Source organism: Mustela erminea, chromosome 15 (genome assembly GCF_009829155.1).
Source record: "Mustela erminea isolate mMusErm1 chromosome 15, mMusErm1.Pri, whole genome shotgun sequence".
Classification (NCBI taxonomy): Eukaryota; Metazoa; Chordata; class Mammalia; order Carnivora; family Mustelidae; genus Mustela; species Mustela erminea.
In genome coordinates this window covers 76986681-77009027 of record NC_045628.1, presented here as the reverse complement: position 1 = coordinate 77009027, position 22347 = coordinate 76986681, and the positions used below count along the sequence as shown (strand labels likewise).

General features: G+C 38.5%; 1 protein-coding gene across 1 annotated transcript in view; it reads right to left on the bottom strand.

The window, feature by feature from the left end:
- The window catches only part of LNX2 (ligand of numb-protein X 2), an 80663-nt gene that overhangs the window by 35517 nt on the left and 22799 nt on the right, over nucleotides 1-22347 (bottom strand).

The following is a 22347-nucleotide window of genomic DNA, read 5'->3' as shown; positions in this document are numbered from 1 at the left end:
CTGTCTATAGTCACCCTTCAGTAAATATTTACAGTCTCTAGTATGACTCCACATTGACAGGAGAGGTAGGGAGAGGACAATTAAGAAAACCCACTATTTAAAATTCAGCGTACTCCAAGAAAGCTCTGCACAGGAGGCTGTTATGTGAATACAGAGAAAGATGAGGAGAACTGGTCATCTAACTCAAGTTTGGTTTTATAGTCGGAAATACTTTCAAAAGGGGAAAAGTGCGCACTGCTGTGTTGTGTGACAGGGCGTCGGCCAGATGGAACCAGACAAGGGCCCCTCTGTGGAGCCTCAAGGGCTTCAGAGCACCTGGCACGCTTCCCTAGTATGCAGCAGGTCAAAATATCCGAGGCACAACACCTTCAGGCTGCGGGAATCATCAAACCTGGGCCTCCAGCCACAAGAGCGGAAGGGGCAGACACCAAGTCAATGCTCCCAACGTATGTTTCAATGAGAAAATTCTCTTCCCATCACACATGCATATTTATCACTTTGTTTATCCAGAGTATTTATTAGAAAAACAATATTAACATTTCAACAAAGTTAACAAGAGGTGCCATGACTTATGAGCAGGTGGCCAGGATTCAAATGGGATGGCTGACCTTCGAGACACTGTTTTGAAAAATAACTTAATAAAATAACAAGAGGGGCACCTGGGTGGCTCAGTGGGTTAAGCTGCTGTCTTCGGCTCAGGTCATGATCTCGGGGTCCTGGGATCGAGTCCCGCATCGGATTCTCTGCTCAGTGGGGAGCCTGCTTCCCTCTCTCTCTCTCTGCCTGCCTCTCTGCCTCCTTGTGATCTCTGCCGGTCAAATTAATTAATTAATTAAATCTTGAAAAATAAAATAAAATAAAATAACAAGAGCAGCCTATGAGCTAAACTCCTATTGTACCAACATTAAGAGAGCAAATGTAACCCACAAGCCTTGTTCTTTACCCTCTGGGCACCATAACTTTTCAATCTTCAGTGCACGGCATGTGAGATTAAGGAGAGAAACAGCATTTAACCCAGACAAAGTATTTTAGTACAGGATGTCTACAGACTCTAATTCCAGTCAGCAAGAAAACTCACATATCCTTTGCTCTTCTTTCTTTGTGATAGTGTTTATTCTAATTTTTCTTTTCCTCAAGAAAATATACTGCAATTCAAGCCTCCCACATAATGACTAAGAAAGCATTTCTCTTGACTATTATGTTTTAGCTATTTTTTAAATCTCTAAATAACTTTGAGTTCTTTATCACAAAATCTTTTCATGAGGAAAAATAACATGTTCCCAGTTAAAATACCAAATAACAACTGCATTATCTTCCACCCCCGAGATACCTCTGTTACCATGACACAAACATTAAGTGAAAAATCACCCTGTGTAGCTCACTAGCATGTGCTCGTGCGTACTGACTGAAGAACTGCCAGGCTGTGCAGCGCAAGTACAGAAGAACACATACTCTGGAGGAAGTCTGGGAGGGTTCGAATCTTCGCTCTGCCACTTAATGAGCTCTGTGACCTTTCTAAATGTCTCTGCTTCCTCCTCATGTGTAAAATGTAAAATGGGGGTAACCATGGTGCCTATTTCAAAGGGCTGATATAAAGAAAAAACGAACATATAAAATAATAAATGAGTGTATAAAATAGTGCCTAGCACATCGTAGGTGCTGTGTAAGTATTAGCTATTATTATCATTATTAAAGATAAACAGAAGTTCAGACAGATGTTATGATTTGTGAAATGCCAAACAACGTATAATTACTTGGTAAGAGATAAGGGTGATAAATCTAGTTCTTTCTTGCTTCAAAATAACCCAAGAGCAAATGAAGTAATTACAAGAAAGAGGAGAGGTATTTCATGAAAGCCTTACTTGTAGGAATTTTGTCAGGACTAAGGGCGCCTGATCCTGTCTTTCCAACCCCGAACCCCTTCCCTCTACTCCCAACCCAGGCGGACACCGTCATTCCTTCTCAGTGTGCAAGTCTAACTGCAGCACCTACTACTACTTCTCACGCTAAACTGAGCTCCTTAAGAGCTGGACCTCCCACAGAAGAGCAGTTCAGTGAATGCTGCGTGGCCACAGAGATGACAATTTACTTGTGCACTCTTACTACATTTAGGCGGCCATAAGTACATCTATGTTTATAGGAAGATATGCCCATGTTTAGATATAATTTTGAGTTCAGATATTCTATGAGCACAATCTGAAATATCAAAATGCAAATTAAGCAAGTCCTAAATATTTTTCATAATATAAAGATAGGTATACATTGTATGATATGTATCTTCACAAACTACATTGTATGTTTAGCTAATATTCCAGGAAGAGTAAAGAGATGGAAGTTATTAAGTTGGCTGAGAATATTACAACACATTTTATTATTATTATTTTAAAGATTTTATTTATTCACATGAGAGAAAAAGAGAAAGCGAAAGAGAAGCAGGCAAGCAGGCAAGCAGAGCAGGAGCAGAGGCAGAGGGAAAGGGAAGGGCAGACTCTGTGCTGAGCAGGAAGCCCTCCGCAGGGCTGGATCCCAGGACCCAGACATCATGACCTGGCATGAGCCCAGGCAGATGCTTAATCATCTGAGCCACCCAGGTGCCTCTTACAATATACTGTAAATAATATCTTGAAAAATCCCCAACACTGGAAAGGAAGTGAGAAGACACTGTTTCCTACCTAACTCTAGTTAGGAATAAGAGGCTTGCTCCTCCTGGTTTATGAGACAAGAACACCCTGGTGCATCAGAGACTCTCAGGAATAGCTATGGTTTTTTCATAGTTAATTTGCAAACTCCAAAACTACATGTTATTCAGATGATTTCTCTTGAGGTTATTTTTTTTAAAGATTTATTTATTTATTTGAGAGAGAGCATGCATGAGAGAGAGAGAACAGGGGGAGAGTGAGAGGGGGAGAGAGAGCAAGGGGAGGGTGAGAGGGAGAGAGAGTTCCTATTCAAATTACTCTGTAGAACCCACCAGCCCTACTGAGTGTGGAGCCTGACTACGGGCTCAATCTCAGCCCCTGAGATCATGACCTGAGCCAAACTCAAGTCAGATGCTTAACGAACTGTGCCATCCAGGTGCCCCTCTGTAGATTATTTTTAATTCAGAAAGAAAGAGTCCTCACAGTCCTTACCTTTGGAGATCCAGCCCAGAAAAAGAGAGGCCATGAGCTAAAGATTCCCACCAAAGTACGGTTAGACGGGAAATCCCTAGGGCTCCTTTGACTCATCAACTTCAAGAGTCTCGGGCTACTCTCTCCTCGAGTGTCCTCCTGTCAAGTTCCTACTCAAACTCTACTTGCTCTGCAGAACCCCCCAGCCCCACTCCTACTCCTGAGTACATCCACCTTCCCTCTTGCCCTTGCTGCTCTTACACATACCTTCATTTCAACAATTACTACATTTGCCTTCTTGCTAATCTGTCTTCTCAGCTCTTTGAGGGTGAAGATAGCATCTTCTTTATTGTCTGTATTCACCATTCTTGGCACATATTACACAATAAAAATGTTTTTGTGTCAGGCTCATACTTGGGTCTGAAATGTTAAGAGTGCTGAAATGATAAAAAAAAAAAAAAGAAATGAAATGAAAATGAAAAAAAAGTGAAAAAATATCACTTTATAAACATATAGGAGAAGACCTTGCAATTTATGGCACTGCCAAGCAGTCGATATACTGGACCCTGCTCTATGATTACAAAGAATAAGATATAACTTCTTTTAGTCGTCAAAAGTCTGAGAATTTTGAATTTTTTTTTTTTTTTTACCTGATATCAATACAGAAAAACTCTCTGTCTATGTGACACATCAGCTTTGATAATGCCTTTGGGTGTCAAACTTTTACACCTAAGGATCCCTTTATCCACTTGGGATAACTGTGGCAGTTCCTTAAAAAACTAGCATGCTACTACCATACAATTCAGCTACTGTGCTCCTGGATATTTATTCCAGAGAAGTGAAAGTCTCACATATATCTACAGCTTTATTTGCAATGGCCCCAAACTAGAAATAGCCCAGACAACCTTTAGTGGGTGAGTGGATAAACAAACCAAGGAACATCTGTACTGTAGAATAGTACTCAGCAATAAAAAAGAATGAATTATTGCTGCACACAACCTGGACGAATCTCCAGAGAATTATGCTGAGTGAAAAAAGCCAATCCTAAAAGGATCCTTACTACACTATGCCATTTAGAGAACGTTTCTGAAGTGACAATGGGATTGTTTAAATATTCATTTGTTAATAAAACAATAAACCCATTACACACCAGGATTTTTATGAAAAAGTTTTTTATGGGAAAAAAAATAAATTTCTTTTTCCAAAATAAGGAATATAGTGAGAAGAGAGGCCATTGTGTTATACCTTTACAAACCTGGAGCCTCAAATCTGTACATTTTCAATCTGTGGTGAGGTCATATGTATCCTCTGGAAACTCCACTGGGCACTCAGGATAGAATGACAGTGAGAGGCAGATAATGTCTTAGCATTAGTGGGAAAACAGTGTTGACCTTGCGGACCCAACAGAAGAGAATAAGGGACCCTGGGTCATACTTTGAGAATAGCTGGTACAGAGCACTAAAGGTATCTGATATGCTTTTTTCATAAGAAGTACCAGTTAATAACTAACACTACTGTTAAAAAAGACAGACTGAAAAAGGTCAAATGCTGAAATGAGCCCGCACTGGAGGAGTCTGTCTTTCCTGGAATAAAGCTCTCTCCACAGAGTTTTTTTCCCTCTGGAAGATGCATGCCTGGGTATTTAGCTGTATAGAAATATTTAGCATGCTAGATGACGGTCTTAAATGGATTCTTTTTTTTTTTTTTTTAAGATTTTATTTATTTGACAGAGAGAGAGAGAAAGCGCGCGAGCACACAAGCAAAGGGAGCAGGAGCGGGAGAAGCACGTAGCCTGATGCGGGGCTAGATCCTACAACCGTGGGATCATGACCTGAGCTGAAGGCAGATGCTTAAACTACTGAGACACCCAGGTGCCCCAAATAAATTCTATTCTTAATCAAAACGTACTTTCTATTGCATGTCAGTAAGAAAACTACAAAAGAACAGTTTTCAACAATTCCACACATACAATTCTCATTTTTCTACATAAAACTGTAATTCAGCACACTTAAATATTTGTCTATCCCTTCTTATGATGTTGAAAAGCCATTTTAAAATTCTTAAGATGCTACTTGTAATAACATGTACCCTATTTAATAATCTAGAAAATTAGTAAGCTAAGCAAAAAATGCTAGAAGCAATGAAACTTAGGCTCTAAGCTCTATGCCAGCTGGGTAACTAGGTCACTATGCAATTAATTCTTTCATTCACCAAATGTTTATCCTACGTGATATACTAGCACGTAGTATATCATATATATTCTGATGCCTTGGTTTCCTGTGTATAAACTATCAGCTTTGTCTAGATACTAACTGATCTCTCGCTCGCTCTCTCTCTCTCTCACACACACACACATACATGGAGTTAAATATAGCTCTAAAAACTCTTATGATTCTGTCTTTTCATATCTAATAAAATGCTCAGTGATATGTCATATTTACCTGTCAGTCCCAAAATTTGTTATTTTTTCGATAACTTCAAGATCTTAAATTTCTACAAAGTGGAGGTTAAACTGTGGTGAGCAGAGAAATAACCAATCTGAAATGTCCTTCTACCACTACGTCTTCCAATTTTGAACCACTATGCTATGATGAAAAATTATTTTAAATGCAAAGAGATAAAGGCCAAAACCAAACTGAATTACCTCCCCAAGTCTTATAGGTTCAGATAGTGATACTAAAGCTGTATTTTTAAAAATCATACTATATTATGTTACCTTAGAGTAATTTAAAAATAGAATTGATATAAAACTGTTTTGAAAAAGAAGCATACCATATGGAATGTTCAACATGTCTAGACAGTTAAGTATCCAGACAAACCTCTGCCAATAATTAAAGACCTCTGTGGAAAGAACTTTATTCCAGGAAAGACAGGTTCCGGCAGCACGTGGGCTCTTCCCAGCAGCACTCCTTACCAGCCAGCTAAGCTGGGGCAATTTCTATCATCTTAGAGAGTGTCACAAATTCCAAAGTATTGCATATACCCAGAAGATGTAGGGTGACTGGCGGGAGGGAACTACAGTTTTCATTGGTTCGGTTTTATTGCGGATGTTTACCAGCTGGCTATTATTTAAATGCTTCTCTCTATTACACTCAAAGGCAAGGGCTCTCATCTTAATAAATTAAATTATGTTTTCTTCTAAAGGATGAAAACATTCTTTAACTTCTTGCACACGACATACAGAAAACATTTGTTTCCAAGTGACTGGTAAGTTCTTAATTTTAAGGTCATTTCAAAAATCTCTAATTTCAATGATTATAACTCCTAACTCTCAATTACCCATGGGAGTGAAAAGCATCAAAAGAGCCTCTGGAGTTAGAGTTCGTAGAGTTTGAGACCTGGGTTCAAAATCTGGCCCTGCCCCTATTTCACTAACAATGCGATATCGTGATGTGCACAGCGCTTAAACGTCTATAAATCTCAGTTTCCTTGTGTGTAAAGTAACAATGGTTTCTTGCTTATATATAGGATTACTGTGAAGCTAAAAACATTACATGGCTGGAAAGAAAAAATAAAGTAAGACAGGGAAAGCAGTACGTGAAGGGAAGCTTTTTAAGTAAGTAAGGTGATCAGGAAAAGGCTCACTATCAAGGGACACGTCACTTAAAACCAAAAAGTGACTAGAAAGCCACACAGGTACCTGGTATAAAAATGTCTGTTCCAGACAAGTGCAATAATAAGTATAAAGGCCCGGAGGAGGGAATGTGCCTGGTGTGTTCACTGAACAGTGAAGAGGCCAGGGTGGAAGAAATGAACAAAGCAGAGAGAAGAAAACAGGTCAGAGCGGTAACTGGGGCTACTTAAATCTTGCAGGGCTTACAGAACTCTGGCTTTTACTCTGAGTAAGTACCTTAGCAGGATCACTGTGGGCTGTTGTGCTGAGAACACGGTGAAGGGGCCAAAGCTACAAGCTACAAGCACTTAGGAACCTACTGAAATAGTCTAAGTGAGAGAGGCGGTTGAAAGAACCAGGTGGACATGTCTGAGCTCAAGAGAGAAGACTCAGTTCTGGATGTAATTTGAAGACAGACCAATATAATCTGCTGATGATCAAAATGTGTGCATGGGCTGATGGTGGGGGGAAAAGTCCTGGATGATCCCAAGGTTTTTGGTCTAAACTGGAAAAACAGAATTGACATAACTGAGATGCAGAAGGGTATCAGAGAGGAGGTTACATGGCTCGGCTCAAGCTTGGACATCTTAAGGTTGAAATGACCATCAGATCTCCAAGTAGAGACCCTGAGCAGGCAGCTAACTATACAAGCCCAGCTCAAGGGAGAGGACTGAGCAGGTCATATAAATTTAGGAAGCATCAGTGTGTAGAAAGGAAAAGCGTACAGACTGGAAAAGATCACCAAAGGAGAGTGGCTGAGTAAGCAGAAGAGAGGCCAGGGGACTGAGCCTTGAGAGAGTCCAACATTATAAAATCTGTGAGATAAGAAGGGACCAAGCTGAGGCGGAGTGGACACTGTGGTAGGAACAAAATTAGGAGGACAGTGAGCAGAAACCAAATAAAGTGCTTCAAGGAAGAGGGAAGAACTGACTGTCTTAAATCCTGCAGGCAAGTAAAATAAGATTAAGACTGAGAAATAAGCCTTGGATTTAGCAACATGAAATTCGCCAGTGACCTTGATACAGAGTTTTGGTGGAATGAGAGCAAACGCTTCCTGGAAGAGTTCAAGAGAGAACTGGAAGAGGGGAATTAGAGCGCAGACAATTCTTTTGAGAAATCATGCCATAGGGGGAAAGGGGGAAATCTTGAATTCCGGGAGGAATTGAGACTATCAGAGGTCATAGCACTCCCCCCACCCCTTTAACAAAATGACACTTTTCAACCACACATGTTCAAGTTTATTTTATTTATATACATCCTTAATTCCTTCTTCTTGCAATGGATCTCCCAATCCCCGTCTGAAAGCGAATTCCCCATCCCCGTCTCCCCCGACGTGGGCTGTCTCATACCTTTTGGCAGCCTACGTCATGTTTCTTATCTTTCTTCAACCTCTCTTTTCCCTCCACATAAAGCTCATGTCTTGACAGCTTTAAAAATGAAAACAGGGGTGCCTGGGTGGCTTCGTGGGTTAAAGCCTCTGCCTTCAGCTCAGGTTGTGATCCCTGGGTCCTGGGATGGAGTCCCGCATCGGGCTCTCTGCTCAGCCAGAAGCCTGCTTCCTCCTCTCTCTCTGTCTGCCTCTCTGCCTACTTGTGCTCTCTCTTTCTCTGTGTCAAATAAATAAATAAAATCTTTAAAAAAATAATAAAAATAAAAATGAAAACAAAACACGGGTCTACACGTATTACCCTTTCTCCCACCTTCGTTTCACCTCCAGTCTGTCTGAAATGTAAGACCATCAGTGCAAACTTCAGTTCTTTACCCAAAGGGCTTCCATCTCCATCAGCCTGAGACTGGTTTTGTTGTGGCCAGAGTGTCTAACTGCCAAATCTCATGATCACTTCTCAGTTCCACCTTCTTGCTTTACTTCCCTGCCATTCACTAACTGCCCTCTGAAATGGTGAATAAAATTTTGATTCCTACCAGAAATGTATAAGCATGCTAAGTTCTCCCAAACTGCTCTAATTGAGGTTATTTTTATTCTTTTTAATATTTATAAATCTGACCATTTAAAATACAAGTGTAATATCTAATTTTTCCTTTAGTTGCACCTCTTTGAAGAACTTTCTATGATTATTATACTTATTTCTCTTCTGAGCACCTCTATATCCCTGGTCCATTTCTATTTCTATTAAATTATAGTGTTTTTCTTGACAAGAGGTTAACGTATTAGTTATAAAACCTCTTTGGCTGATTAAAAAAAAGTCTTTGATTATAATTTACTCTTTGGCTGATTAAAAAAAAGTCTTTGATTATAATTTTCCCCTAGGCATCCTATATGCGTGCGTGTCCACTGACATAAAAAAGTTGTGCATTTTCATGTAATTAAATACATTCATTTGTTCCTTTAAAAATGCTTCCACTATTCTAGTCCTCCATAACAAGATGATAAAGATGTGCTGTATTTTCTTTATTTGTATAGTTTTTAATAAAATGATTACCACATTGTTCTGGTCAGTATGTAATATGAGTACAGATCTACCTTTATTTTTCTCCCAACAGTTATTAGATAACTGTCCCAGTTCCCATATATGTGACTAACACTTACGTTCAAAAACCATGTCATTATTTCCTTCTAAGGGATCTATTATAGCACTTCCTAATGGTACTTCTAGACTCCCAGCACCCTATAACTAGAACCAGAGAAGCCTGTTTCTTTCCCACTCTCTGCCTCGTTTTCCACACCCAGTCACCAAGTTCCCACCGACCCCCCCACCCCCGGACACGCTGCTTGTGTGTCCTCCACCCTCCATCCATCCCACCACTGCGACCAAATTAGACTGCAGTTACGTGTTGCACCCGTTCTTTTAGCCACCACCCAAAAGGGTTTTCAGGCATGCTCCTCCTCTCCCCGCTACCTTTACAACATTAGGATTCCCCCAAACAGTGATACTATTTTCTTCACATTCTTCTGCAGCCCCCAGTTGCTTCTACAAAAGGAAAGCCAAGTTCTCCAACCTGGCACTTAAACCTTCCAGATCTGGCTCCTCTAGTTTCATTTCCTGACACAATTTTACACATTCTACCGTTTGGCTACGCTAAAGTACGTACAACTTTCTGACCTCAGCATGCTAGTCCCTCTGCTTGGAATTTCCTCTCCTGCCTTGTTGATCTGCAGATCCCTCTCCATTTAATGGTCAGCTCAAGGGAACCCTCTGCTACAGAGCTGGTTCTCATCCACCCAAACAAAATCACTCACTCTGTCCCTTGAGCCACCATTTTATTATTATTTCATTATGCCTTCACTGCTGTAGTGAGCTCTCACTTGCTTAGACGTATCGCCCCTGCTGGGCATCCCTTAAAAGCCAGGTAGCATGTCTTACATTATGCATAGGCCCAGCACCTTGTAGCATGCCTGACACAGCACGTGGTTAATAACGATCTCAAGACTGAAAGAGAAAATGAACAAATGAGTCCTCTGCTTTCACTTGCCTCGCCAACTCTGGATTCTAGCACTGGAATTTTCCCATTGCCTCTGTTCTAAATCAGGCTCCTGTAATTTCTTGATTGCCTCTTGTTTCTTGTTTCACCTCCCCATGACAAAAGATGATCTCATGACAAACGACTATGATTCTATCATTTCCCCTTAATGGGAAAAAAATCTGTTAATAGAAGATAGGCCAGGTATCTTAACAGGATATATCTGACTCTTATTCCCACCTCTAAGGTTCCAAACCCTGGGTTCTAGCCAGATGCTTCTTCAACCCTCCCCCCCCCGCCCCCCCGAACATAGACCTCATATCACTCTGTTTCCAGGGATTGCGGGTTCGTCACTCTTCTTGGATAATATCTTCCTGAGTCTCTTCTTCCCTTTTCTCCCTTACTTCCTCCTCTTCTCACCTATGCTATTCCTCTGCACCCCGCATCACACTCCCCTTACTCTTCCCACCAATTTCCTAGACGTCTTCCCTATTTTACCTCCTTAAATAGAAAATAAAGATTAATTATGCTATATATCCATGATTCTTCCACCTAAAGCATGACAACTGAGTCAATTTGTTAGTTTTTCTGCCACCTCCCTTAATGTTTGTCACCTGTTTCTCTCTCTCTCTCTGACAAAGATCCCACAGAGAGAGAGAGAGAGATTGTAGTTTGTTGCTGCTAATCCGCTCTAGGCTGGGCATTCACATACGCAAACTTATTAGGAACTTGGAGCCAGGAGCCGGGCTTGGTGAGGCTTGGAAAAAAAAAATCACAATGTGTGTGGCTTCCAGGAAGCAAATTGGACACAAATGGTTATAGTGCTCGCCAGTCTTTTTCATGCCTGGTATTTCACCATTCACCATTCTTCCTAAAGAATGAATTCCAGAGGTGCCTGGGTGGCTCAATCATTAAGTGGCTGCCTTCAGATCAGGTCATGACCCCAGGGTCCTGGGATGGAGCCCGCATCAGACTCCCTGCTCCCACTCCCTCTCCCATTCCCCCTGCTTGTATTCCCTCTCTCACTGTCTCTGTGAAATAAATAAATAAAATTTAAAAAAAAAAAAAGAATGAATTCTAAATTAGAGTCCTCGATGGAGTAAAAAGAAGTACAAATGGTCAGGAAATCTAGCTGATCTCAATAGTGATCCAGCATAATTAAGTTACCAGAGCTGCGTTATAGCTTTGCCAATGTGAAACCTCAAGAATGGTTAGTTCCCCCTCACCCTCGTGCTCGCTCTAATAAATAAAATTTTTAAAGAAAATAAAGAAGAATGGTTGGTTCCAGTGAACTAAATCCCTTTATCCAAATGTGGAAGTGGCTTACTCATAAACCAAAATGTCATCTTAAGATATCATGTGAGATGTAACTGCCAAGCAGATCAGGTGTAAGGGAGCAGATTTTCACTTGCTTGGTGAGCCTCTCACTCTGGATTTTATATGTATGTACATATATCTTATCTGGAATACATATACATGTCTATCCCTTCGGCAGTCACCACGATGACATTACAATGCATCTCCTCAGCTTACCTTCATTTTACACTTTACACATAAACAGGTTTTACTTAGAAATTTGACCTGTGAGGGGTGCCTGTGTGGCAGAGCTGGTTAAGCGTTAGAATCTTGGTTTCAGCTCAGGTTGTGATCTCAGGGTCCTGAGACTAGGGAGCACTAGTGGGGCTCTGTGCTCATCAGGAAGTCTGCTTTAGACTCTCCCCCCCACCCTGTCCTTCCCCCCACTCACACTCACTCCCTCTCTCACATAAATAAATCTTTTAAAAAAACATACTTACCTATGAGATTTAAACTAAAATCTGAGATTTTAACTGAGATTTTAATCTGAGATTTAAAACAGATTTAAACTAAACTAAACTTACTTACCTATGAGATGTACCATTTTCAACTATAATCTAGGGAGAGGAATTATGAAATGAAAAAAAGAATCAAGTCATACTACAGAATAGGGTTACTTCTGGAACACTGTTTTGTAGAATACCTATTCTTAAATATGGGATGTTCAGATTCCTTTTCAATTTCTCAAAGACTGACAGTTCTTGAATGTGTTTTTAAATACTGTAATTTTCTGTCCTGTTAGAGCCTCCAACTTAAGATAAATATTATGAGAAGCTTTTTAAAAGTGGCAATAATTACTACTAGGTATTTCAATGGTTTTATTATTAATATTAAAAGACAGACAATTTAAGAAACAAGAAATTTCACAATTCCTATTGGTTTCTATATCTTAGTCCTAAGCAATACATCCACAAAAATCTAATGGTTTTGTTGAAAAAAAAAAAAAAAAACCTTAAACTTAGAATTATATACATATAATTCTAAATTTTACATATATAATTCTAAATTTTAAAGTTTTTTTTCAAAAAATGGAATATTTTCATTTCAAAAAATATATATACACACATACATATAATATGCCACTATTTGACATAGTCATTTTCTACTCCAACATTTTATATTGTTGTTTCTTTTTTTCCTCAAATTTTTTTATCAAGAGAGTGGACTTACAATTTTCTAGTTTAAAATATATGTTGCTTAGCAGTCCAGTATAAAAACTTATCCTGTTTCTAGAAGCCATCTGATTGAATCTGAAATAATCTATGAACTACGCCATATACACATACATAAATCTTAACACTTTCAGAAAAGAAAACCATAATTAGGGTAGATGTTCAGCATAGCTAATACAAAACAGAAAAGCAGAACAATAATTTTTCCACAATTATGGATGCTTATTATCATTTCTCTTGATGTACTAAATATAAATCATAACACCTTAGAATGTTTCCTCACTTTTAAGAATGCCTATAGTGGGGCGCCAGGGTGGCTCAGTGGTTTAAGCCTCTGGCTTTGGCTCAGGTCATGGTCTCAGGGTCCTGGGATCGAGCCCCACATCAGGCTCTCTCCGCAGCAGGGAACCTGCTTCCTCCTCTCTCTCTGCCTCCCTCTCTGACTACTTGTAATCTCTATCAAATAAATAAATAAAATCTTAAAAAAACAAAAACAAAAACAGAATGCCTATAGTGTCTGGACCAGTAGGAAACAGAGCTTAAGGAATATGAACAATATCCTTAATTCTAGGTTTTTTGCTTACATACAGAAATTTTAAAATATTTCCTTTTTATTTAAATGAATTCACATAAACAATTAAGCAATTATAAAATAGTTATCAACTACCTTATATTTACAACATTTCTTGTGATTAAGTACATATGGTATAAACAACTCAGTAACATATGCTTATTAACCTTCTGAATGATGAACGTGTCTTTCTAACTATATTTCTGCAACGGTTGGAGAAGTACAATAATACACACGAAAAGTGCTGTGTTGCAATGTACCTATTATGTATGTGGGGAAGTGAAACGTAAGATACGTAAAATATTATTTAATCATAAAACAACTTATAGTCAGGCTTAGTAAAATTACATTAAGGATATGTATACTATTTTTAATGTAGATAAAATACTATTAACTACTCAAATATTAGCAATATTAGCTGTAGCATGCTTAATAATTGAAAAGGGCAGTTAGATGAGTCAGTCTTTATACTATATAATTTACAAATGCCCCACACTTCTAATAACAAATTTCAGAGTTAAAGGAGGAATGAAAAAGATATTACTGAGTATATTAACTTCTGATAGAAAAGGAGTTAATATAAGTTAATTACTGATTTTAAAAATATTTTCCCCCAAACACTATTATCTTCTAACTACCATCTGCCCAGGCAATTGCCTTTCGTTTTTGGCAGGGGTTGGTGGTGGGGGAGATACTTATAAGTATGTTTATCATTTAAAAATATTCACTTAAAAATTTGTAAGCCATATATTATACTAACTTATATCAGTAAATTATAAATCATTGGCCAATTGGTCAAATAAAAAGTAGTTACATTAGACTTAAGATATGTGTTCTTTAACTTAAAACATAACATACAGAACATTAAAAGCAGTACTAACTGGGATGGGGATCACAGGTGACTACTTTCTTCTTACGTTTGTTTACCTGTGTTTTCTAAAACGGCCATTAGCAACTTGTATAATAAAAATCAAGTTTAGGGGTGCCTGGGTGGCTCAGTGGGTTAAAGCCTCTGCCTTCGGCTCAGGTCATGATCCCGGGGTCGTGGGATCAAGCCCTGCATCGGGCTCTCTGCTCAGCAGGGAGCCTGCTTCCTCCTCTCTCTCTGCCTGCCTCTCTGCCTGCTTGTGGTCTCTGTCTGTCAAATGAATAAATAAAATCTTAAAAAAAAAAAAAAAAAACAAGTTCATTTGTTAATTTAAGAAGTAATACATACTCTCCAAATTAACAAAATAGTGTGTGAAATTGATAAATGAAGAAGGGGAAGAAAGAAAAGGGGACCTACATAGGGATGGGGCATGTGAGGACAGGTCTCTAGCTTCTTAGCAAGTTCCTACCATTCAATGGTAGGAGCATGACATGGATAGAGTATAAAGATCTTCAGGATCTCTTTGACATTATTATTTCTTTCTTTATGCTAAATATAAAAGTCTAGATTAAACTTTCTTAAAAGTGAGGATTTCAATAACGTATCCCAAGGCAGTATTAAAAAGGGGTAGTTAGATCATGAGGATTCCAGAGAAAGGGGATCAAATAAAAACAGCAACTTGTATTACAGGAAGCTCCCTATTTCTGTAAATGCACTCATTCAGAGACAGCCACCCCAGTGAAGCCAGGCATGTGAGATCTGAATAGGACCTATCCTTCCATGCCTCCAAGGATAAAGAACTGTGGAGGCCCAGAGTTCGGCCAAACACCTGGGGGAATTAAAGAAGGGAAAGTTCACTAAATGGAACTGGGAGGCTAGAAGTAGGAGCCATCCCACTCAACAGTCAATTACAGGAAGAACAATCAATTACAGACTGCAACAGAAGAATCCTTAACAGGAAAGACTCATTAATTACAGGCCCCAACAGGAAAAGATGGACATTGTATCTCCTACGAGGAATCAGCTGCCCCTGGCAACTCAACCAATGAGAAATTATCACCACCCTGAACTCTTGTTTTTCTCAAAGGCACTTTTGTTCAAAACAACCCCTCCCAACTTCCTCCTTCTTCTCCATAAAATAACATTCCTCCTCTTTGTGGGGCTTGCCTATTGCGTGACAAACCTTCCATGTCTTAAATTGAAATTTTCTGCTATTCCCAAGTAAACTCATTTTTGCTATTGAAGTAACTTTTATTTTTAAGGCTATCACTCATAAGAGTACAAAGAGTTTATTCCGTGGTATCTAATCTTTTGCACAAAAAGGTCTTACTAGCCTGTAGAATTCTATCTGTGAGGAAGTCCCAAGGACCAAGGGGTCGTCCTATTTTGACCCTGTCCATCCCAATGAAGAGATTAATAATCTAACAGTCTTTGATCAACTCAAAACAAGTAAACCCAGTTATTCTCTGCCTATAATCCTATAATCTTACAGGATTAGAATCCTGTACTCTAACTTATCAGCTTCTTTATATCTCAGGTATAACTGCAACCCCCTACTACTATTATTCTTGGACCATTCTAGTTCATTTAGTGCCCATCCAAATCTGCTTACCACCAGAAATCCAATGACCCATAATTTGCTCCCTCCCCACAAATCCTCTTCAAATACAGGTTTCCCCCACTATCTGAGAGCAGAGCATTCCAATGAAATCTTTTGTGAATTGAAATGGCATAAAGCAAAGAAGCAATCACTATTAATTTATATGGAAAGATTCCTGAGCATTCCCAGACCCAAAAAATAACATCTCTTAAGCTTTTCTCATACCTTAGGACACAACTTGCCAAAAGATGCACAAAATAAATGGAGACAAAGCACAGATGCTCACAGACACAGTTCAAAGCTTTGGTGGTTTGATGGCAAGATGGAGAGCTCAGCTCGCCCCGAAGGGCTGTGGGGCTGCTGTGGCCCATCCGGATGTGCACAGCCTCTGCTCAACACACAACAAATGCTGGCTGCTATTTTTGCTTTTGGGTCTTTTTTTTTCTTCCTTTGTAAAAGCAAAAATCCTCTTTGGATTTCTTTCAATTAGTGAAAACAGATAGGTCCTTTGAAAAAGCAGAGAGGCAGAACACAAATTTTTGAAAAGCAGGGATACCTGTAATTTTGACTATAACTACTCTTAGTAATAAAATACACACATATATAAAACTGAGAGATTCAGTTAAGCACGAGAGGCAGATTTTCAAATGTAGAGGTGTTAAAATGCTGGTTGCCTATTTTATTGAGTTAAATAATTCTACCAATATACAGAAAACAAGGAAATTAATGGCTTTTGAGAAATTTATTCATCCTTTCAAAATATTATGTCAGGATATTGCTTCTGAATAGATTTAGAATTTCATGGTCATAGATATTATACTGTAGACTTTAATGTAATTTTAATTACATTAATTACATGCATCTTTAATGTATTAAATTATACCCCATAAATATTTACTGAGTGCCCAGTATGTGCTAGGCTGGGAACCAGGCAAATAAAATTGAGTATCTAATCCACAACTCTATTAACTGAATACATTTATATCACCATTTTCAACCTGTGTGTATATATATATTTTTACAACAACAGTTTTTAAAAGAACAAATTTGATCAAAACTGGAAGTAATAAAAGAAAAATTCTTTTGAATTTGTGGCTCTCAGCAGATAAAATGTTTTCAATGTACATTCGCTTCATTTTAATTTATTTCACTGGAATGTAAAAAGCAGATAGACATGTAGGGTAAATACTCATAAAAGGAAATCCTTTGGCTTAGAGAACAATCATAAAGCAGGCCAGAAATCCATTACACAAAAATAAATATTTTCAGGGCCCTGGGTGGTTCAGTGGGTTAAAGCCTCTGCCTTCAGCTCAGGTCATGATCCCAGAGTCCTGGGATGGAGCCCCGCATCGCATTGGGCTCTCCACTCAGCAAGGGAGCCTGCTTCCTCCTCTCTCTCTCTGCCTGCCTCTCTGCCTACTTGTGATCTCTGTCTGTCAAATAAATAAATAAAATTTATTTTATAATAGTTATTTTATTTATATTAAAAAATAAATAAAAGTATCAGAAATATTTCCAATCAAATATGACATATAATTATTTGTACTTATGAATTGTGAGGATGACTTTTAATCTACATGACTACTGAAGTATCCAGTTCACAGAATTTACAGATTCATTATTTAACTAGATGAACTTTATTTCTAAAAACAAATTCTCATAGAAAAGATGGGGAAAAGGAATGGGCCCACTGAAAGGATGTTAAAGTTAAAGATGAGGCCAGCCCTTAGATCAATGCTAGGTCATAAATTTTATTTTCTTCATCTTTTCTCTCCTCATCTATGTCCTTTCCCTTCTCATATTTCAATATTACATTCTCTACCCTTACCTGCCTTTTCTTTCTTAAACAAAATCTAAGGAAATAAATCTCAATAAACTGGTTTATATAAGATTTATGAAAATTAATATACTACCCTATTCTAAGGACATTTGTATATAACAGAAGACAAAATGAAATATTAAAGGAACAAATCTTTAATTAATTTAAGATACTGCCAAAGAAAGATACTTGAGTGGACCAGACTTAACAAGGTGATTTTCCCATACTCGCAGTACTATAAGACATGGATAGATGCCTCTTTGTAGAGTTTAACCTGCTGGCATGAGAGTCTCTAACAGAGGAATTCAGACCTTCCTCCCCTAACAAAATATGCATTTTTCCCCCTCAAAAATGATCAGGCATCCATCAGCCTTCCTGTTTTTTCCATTATCAATAGTACAACTCTCTATCACTAGAAAGATTATAGCTAGAGGAAAATGATGTGAATAGGTCTGCATGCGGGGGGATAGGATTATCTATGGCAGCAGATTTGGTACAGGTTAGGAGGTATGGCAATAATGCAGGAAGGCAAAACAGAAAGTTCCTGCAATGGTAAAGATAAATGGTAATGAGAACTTGAACTAATGTGATGAGTAGGAACAACCAAATGAGGGGTGGATTTGAGCAACACTGCAGGATGTTCAAATAATAAAGAGAGAAACAAGAGGGCGAGGGGTCAGCATATCAAAACCAGCACAGATATATGGAAGAAAAAAGAGCTACACATGAATTTTCCTCACATTTCCCAACAAAATACAACTACATACCTTATAATTCAAGATTAGCTTCTCAATCATAAATATAAGAATTTCCTGATATTTTCTAAAGCCCAAATTTAGTAACCCATTTATTATTGTACTCTGTGATTTATCCTCTGTGGAGAAATAAAATATCTTGCAAGATTTACAAAAAAATGTCCATCATCTGGAAGAGTTGTAGTCTCAGACTCTAACCTTCTGCTCTGCAGCACAAAGGCACTGGGCTAAACAACCAGCAAAGCTTCTTCCAGCTCAATCCTTCCAGCACAGCACAGGACAGGGAGGGTGGGTAGTTTGGAGGAAGGAAGTCTCATCACTGTTTAAAAGTAAAACACAGCTATGGTCAACACCTATGGCCCACCCTGTCTGAAATACTGATGCCCAGTAAGCTAAGGAAAAACACAGTGTAGCCAGAAAAAGATTTGAGATGCAGGCAACTAAAATAAGAACAAGCGCAAACAATAAGACCATGAGGAGAGGACAAAATATTAGGATTTTTGTTGTTAGACAACAGCCACATGACTGATGCCATGAAGAGACAGTGTAAATTAAACAGGGTTTAACTTATGAGAGCAATTTTAACATAAAAAAGGAATGACTGAGGAGAGAGTTATAATAGCCGATATTTACCGAGGGCTTACTATATATCAGGCATGCTATTAACTGAGATGGGGAATTAACAGATTTAATCCCATGAGTTTGATATGGTTAGCAGCAGCAACCTCATTTTTCAGATGAGGAAGCTGAAAGTAAGAAACATTAAGTAACTTGCCCAAGATGCCAAAGCTAGTAACTGACTGAACATGATTCAATCAGTTACTAGTTGCCTGATTCAAATCAGGCAATCTGATTCCAAACCCATAATTTTTTAAGTACATATACTTAAAGTAAATATGCAGAGATTCTACAAGCCAAAATATGCACAAACTCATATATGTTCATATAAATAAATGGATGATAGACCCAGAGGGAAATTATTTATTTTCTGTGGTTAGTTAGCATCGTAGAGGCTAACTTCCAGAAGAAAACAGATATTGCTATTTGTATTTAAGGGCCAAAATACTAGGGAGGCCTTGTATTTTCAGTTTCAAGGGAATTTCCCACAAATTTGCATTTTCATTTTTATCTTTACTATGATAAAATGGGGCCTTCAAAATCAACATTCATTTTTAACTCACAAAATCCAAATAACTTTTTGCTTCTGCATTCAGTATCAAAATCAACATAAAACTGTACAGCATCTCAATTTTTGAGATGTTCCTCAATCTCTAAAAGTTTCTTGGAAAACATTTACTCATATTTGCTATGGGGCATAAAATTTTTACAAAGTTCTGACTGCAACCTTCATCTATGAAAGGGTGTATAAAGAAATGCTTTAACTATGCTTGCAGCTTTCCTCTGGGCCTTTAAGGTATTAAAGGAAACTTCATGTTATTTTAATTTTTTTTCAAAGATTTTATTTATTTGAGAGAGAGAGCGTGCTCAAGTGGGCAGAGGGGCAGAGTGAGAGGGAGAAACAGACTCCCTGCTGAGCAGGGAGCCCAGCTCAGGTCCTAATTCCAGGATCCTGGGATCAGGCCCTGAGTCCAAGGTGGACATTTAACTGACAGCCACCCAGGCACCCCAACAATCCTAACTTTCGGATGCCTAGTAAGAGAGGTTCACTTATGTTACAGACAATATAATTATGTTCTAACTATGTAAAGGTTATTAGCATTACTTATTAACAAAGCATTCATTAAGAAAGAAAATCAGTAAGTGATAGACAGTAGAATGAAAACAAACAACAAAGTTATCTAGCAGAAACAGAACAGCATTCATGCTTTCCCAACTCCTAGAGCTCTGCAGCAAACTATTTTAATGGAAAGGAAGACCTTCAAAAGAGTACTGGAAAAGTGAATATTTAACAACTCTCCCTCAAATTAAATTTTTAAACTTTGGTTCTCAAACCCAATACACCTCCATCTAAAAATTCAAATTTTTGTGTCTTGGTTAACAATGGCAGCAGCAAATATCACCTACAGAGTATTATAGTAACCCCAACAGCCTTGGTTGCTGTTTCCATGGGAACAGTCCAAATTAAGAAAACCTAAGAGTAAAAGATAATGTATTTTAAAAAGCAAAACACATTACGTTGTTTTTCCCTATCAGTTAACTAACATGGCACATAACAGGTACATAAATTAAGCACTAGAAAGTTCATGATTCATTCAACAAACATTTGCTAGTCATAGGCTGCATGCCAGGCACTGTGGTGGGGAGAGGGTTACTGTGGAGAGCTAAACAGACAGTCCTTGCCCTCACAGATCTTAATCTAGTACAAAGGTCTTAATTAGCCAGTGTCACAAATATATATAAAACAATAAAAATACAAGATCTATGTTTAGAGGAGCCCAACAAGGAAGTTCAAGGTAAGGCTTCCCCGAGAATGTGATGTTTTAGCTGATATGTGAGGAAGGTCAACTGAAAAGTCCTTAGAGAGCATGAGGAAAAACCTGGGAAATCTGCAGGGGTAAGAGTAATCCACAAGGTGCTGGGGACAATGTTAAGGATTTGGATGTTTGTTCTATAAACAAAAAGAAGGTATTGAAGGGTTCTAAGAAGGACAATGATGAGATGAGATCTGTAATTTCAAAAACTTATTCTGGATATATTGTGAAGCAAGAATTAAGGGGAAGTCTGAAAGAATGGAGGGAGTCCTGTTAAAATAAAAACCATGAGAATAGTCTGAGAGAAAAAAGAAAACTTGAATTAAGATGCTAGCAGTATAGAGCAGGAATGATTAGCAGGCAGGTAAGGACTGAAGAGACTCCCACATTATATTATACCTATAAGATAAAGAGCCACAAAAGGAAAAGTATCTGGGGGAGGTGACATCCTTCATAGCATGGTAACAAAATACATACCTGGTTGTTTCAAAGACACCATAACAGACCCAGAATCAAACCCACAATCATTTCCACCAAAATTTGGTCCTCCACTGGAGAATGGGCTCACCATATAGGCACTTAAGCCAGAAACGCAAAGGAACTTTTGATACTGCCCTCTCCCTTACCTCCCACACCTAACCCAGTATAAAGGCCTACCCATTATACTCTGCATAATTCTGCTCTGGACTTCACTCTCCAGCTTTTATTTCTTAGCACAGTCCTCATGGATTTCACTTCTCTATTCCACAGATTCTCTGTTTGTTCCTTTAAAGTGTCATGCCCTGTTTTGGCGCAAGGATATTGCAAATGTTCCATCTGCCTGTAGTATGTAATACTCTTTCCCACTATCCTCTCCTAGAGAACTCCTTGTTTTTTGTTGTTGTTTTGGTTTGGTTTGGTTTTGGTTTTGGTTTTTAGTTTTTTTAAAAAGATTTTATTTATTTGACAGAGGGAGAGAAATCACAAGTAGGCAGAGAGGCAGACAGAGAGAGACAGGGGAGGAAGCAGGCTCCCTGTGGAGCAGAGAGCCCGATGTGGGGCTCAATCCCAGGACCCTGGGATCATGACCTGAGCCAAAGGCAGAGGCTTTAACCCACTAAGCCACCCAGGCGCGCCAACTCCTTGTTTTTTAAAATGTGATGTCTAAAACAAACAAACAAAAAAATGTTTCATGTGGCACCCAAGACTAGGATAGACCCCTATTACCTGGTCTTGTAACACCCTTGTGTTTCCCTCTTAGTACTTATCAAAATAATTATTTATCTGTATGATTATTTTATATGTCTCCCCCCACAGAATGGAAGCTCTGTGAGTGCTGGGCTCGTGTTCTGTTCAGCATTACAGTCTTAGCACCAAACACACCAACTAGCACACAGGATAAGATCAATAATTTTAAAAAATCAATCATTAATTCAAAATTACTGATAAATTACCCAGGATATATAAAGGAGAGAAACAATTTAGGCTAGGTTTACATATCTATATGAGAACGGAAAGTGTATTTAACAGGAGTAAGACAGTCTTTTCCCTCAAAGAACTTCCAATCTAGCCAGCAGACAACCATCACACAAGCAAAATATGCATAGAGACAGAAGCCTAATGGCAGGATCATTCACTACATAAAGAGCCCC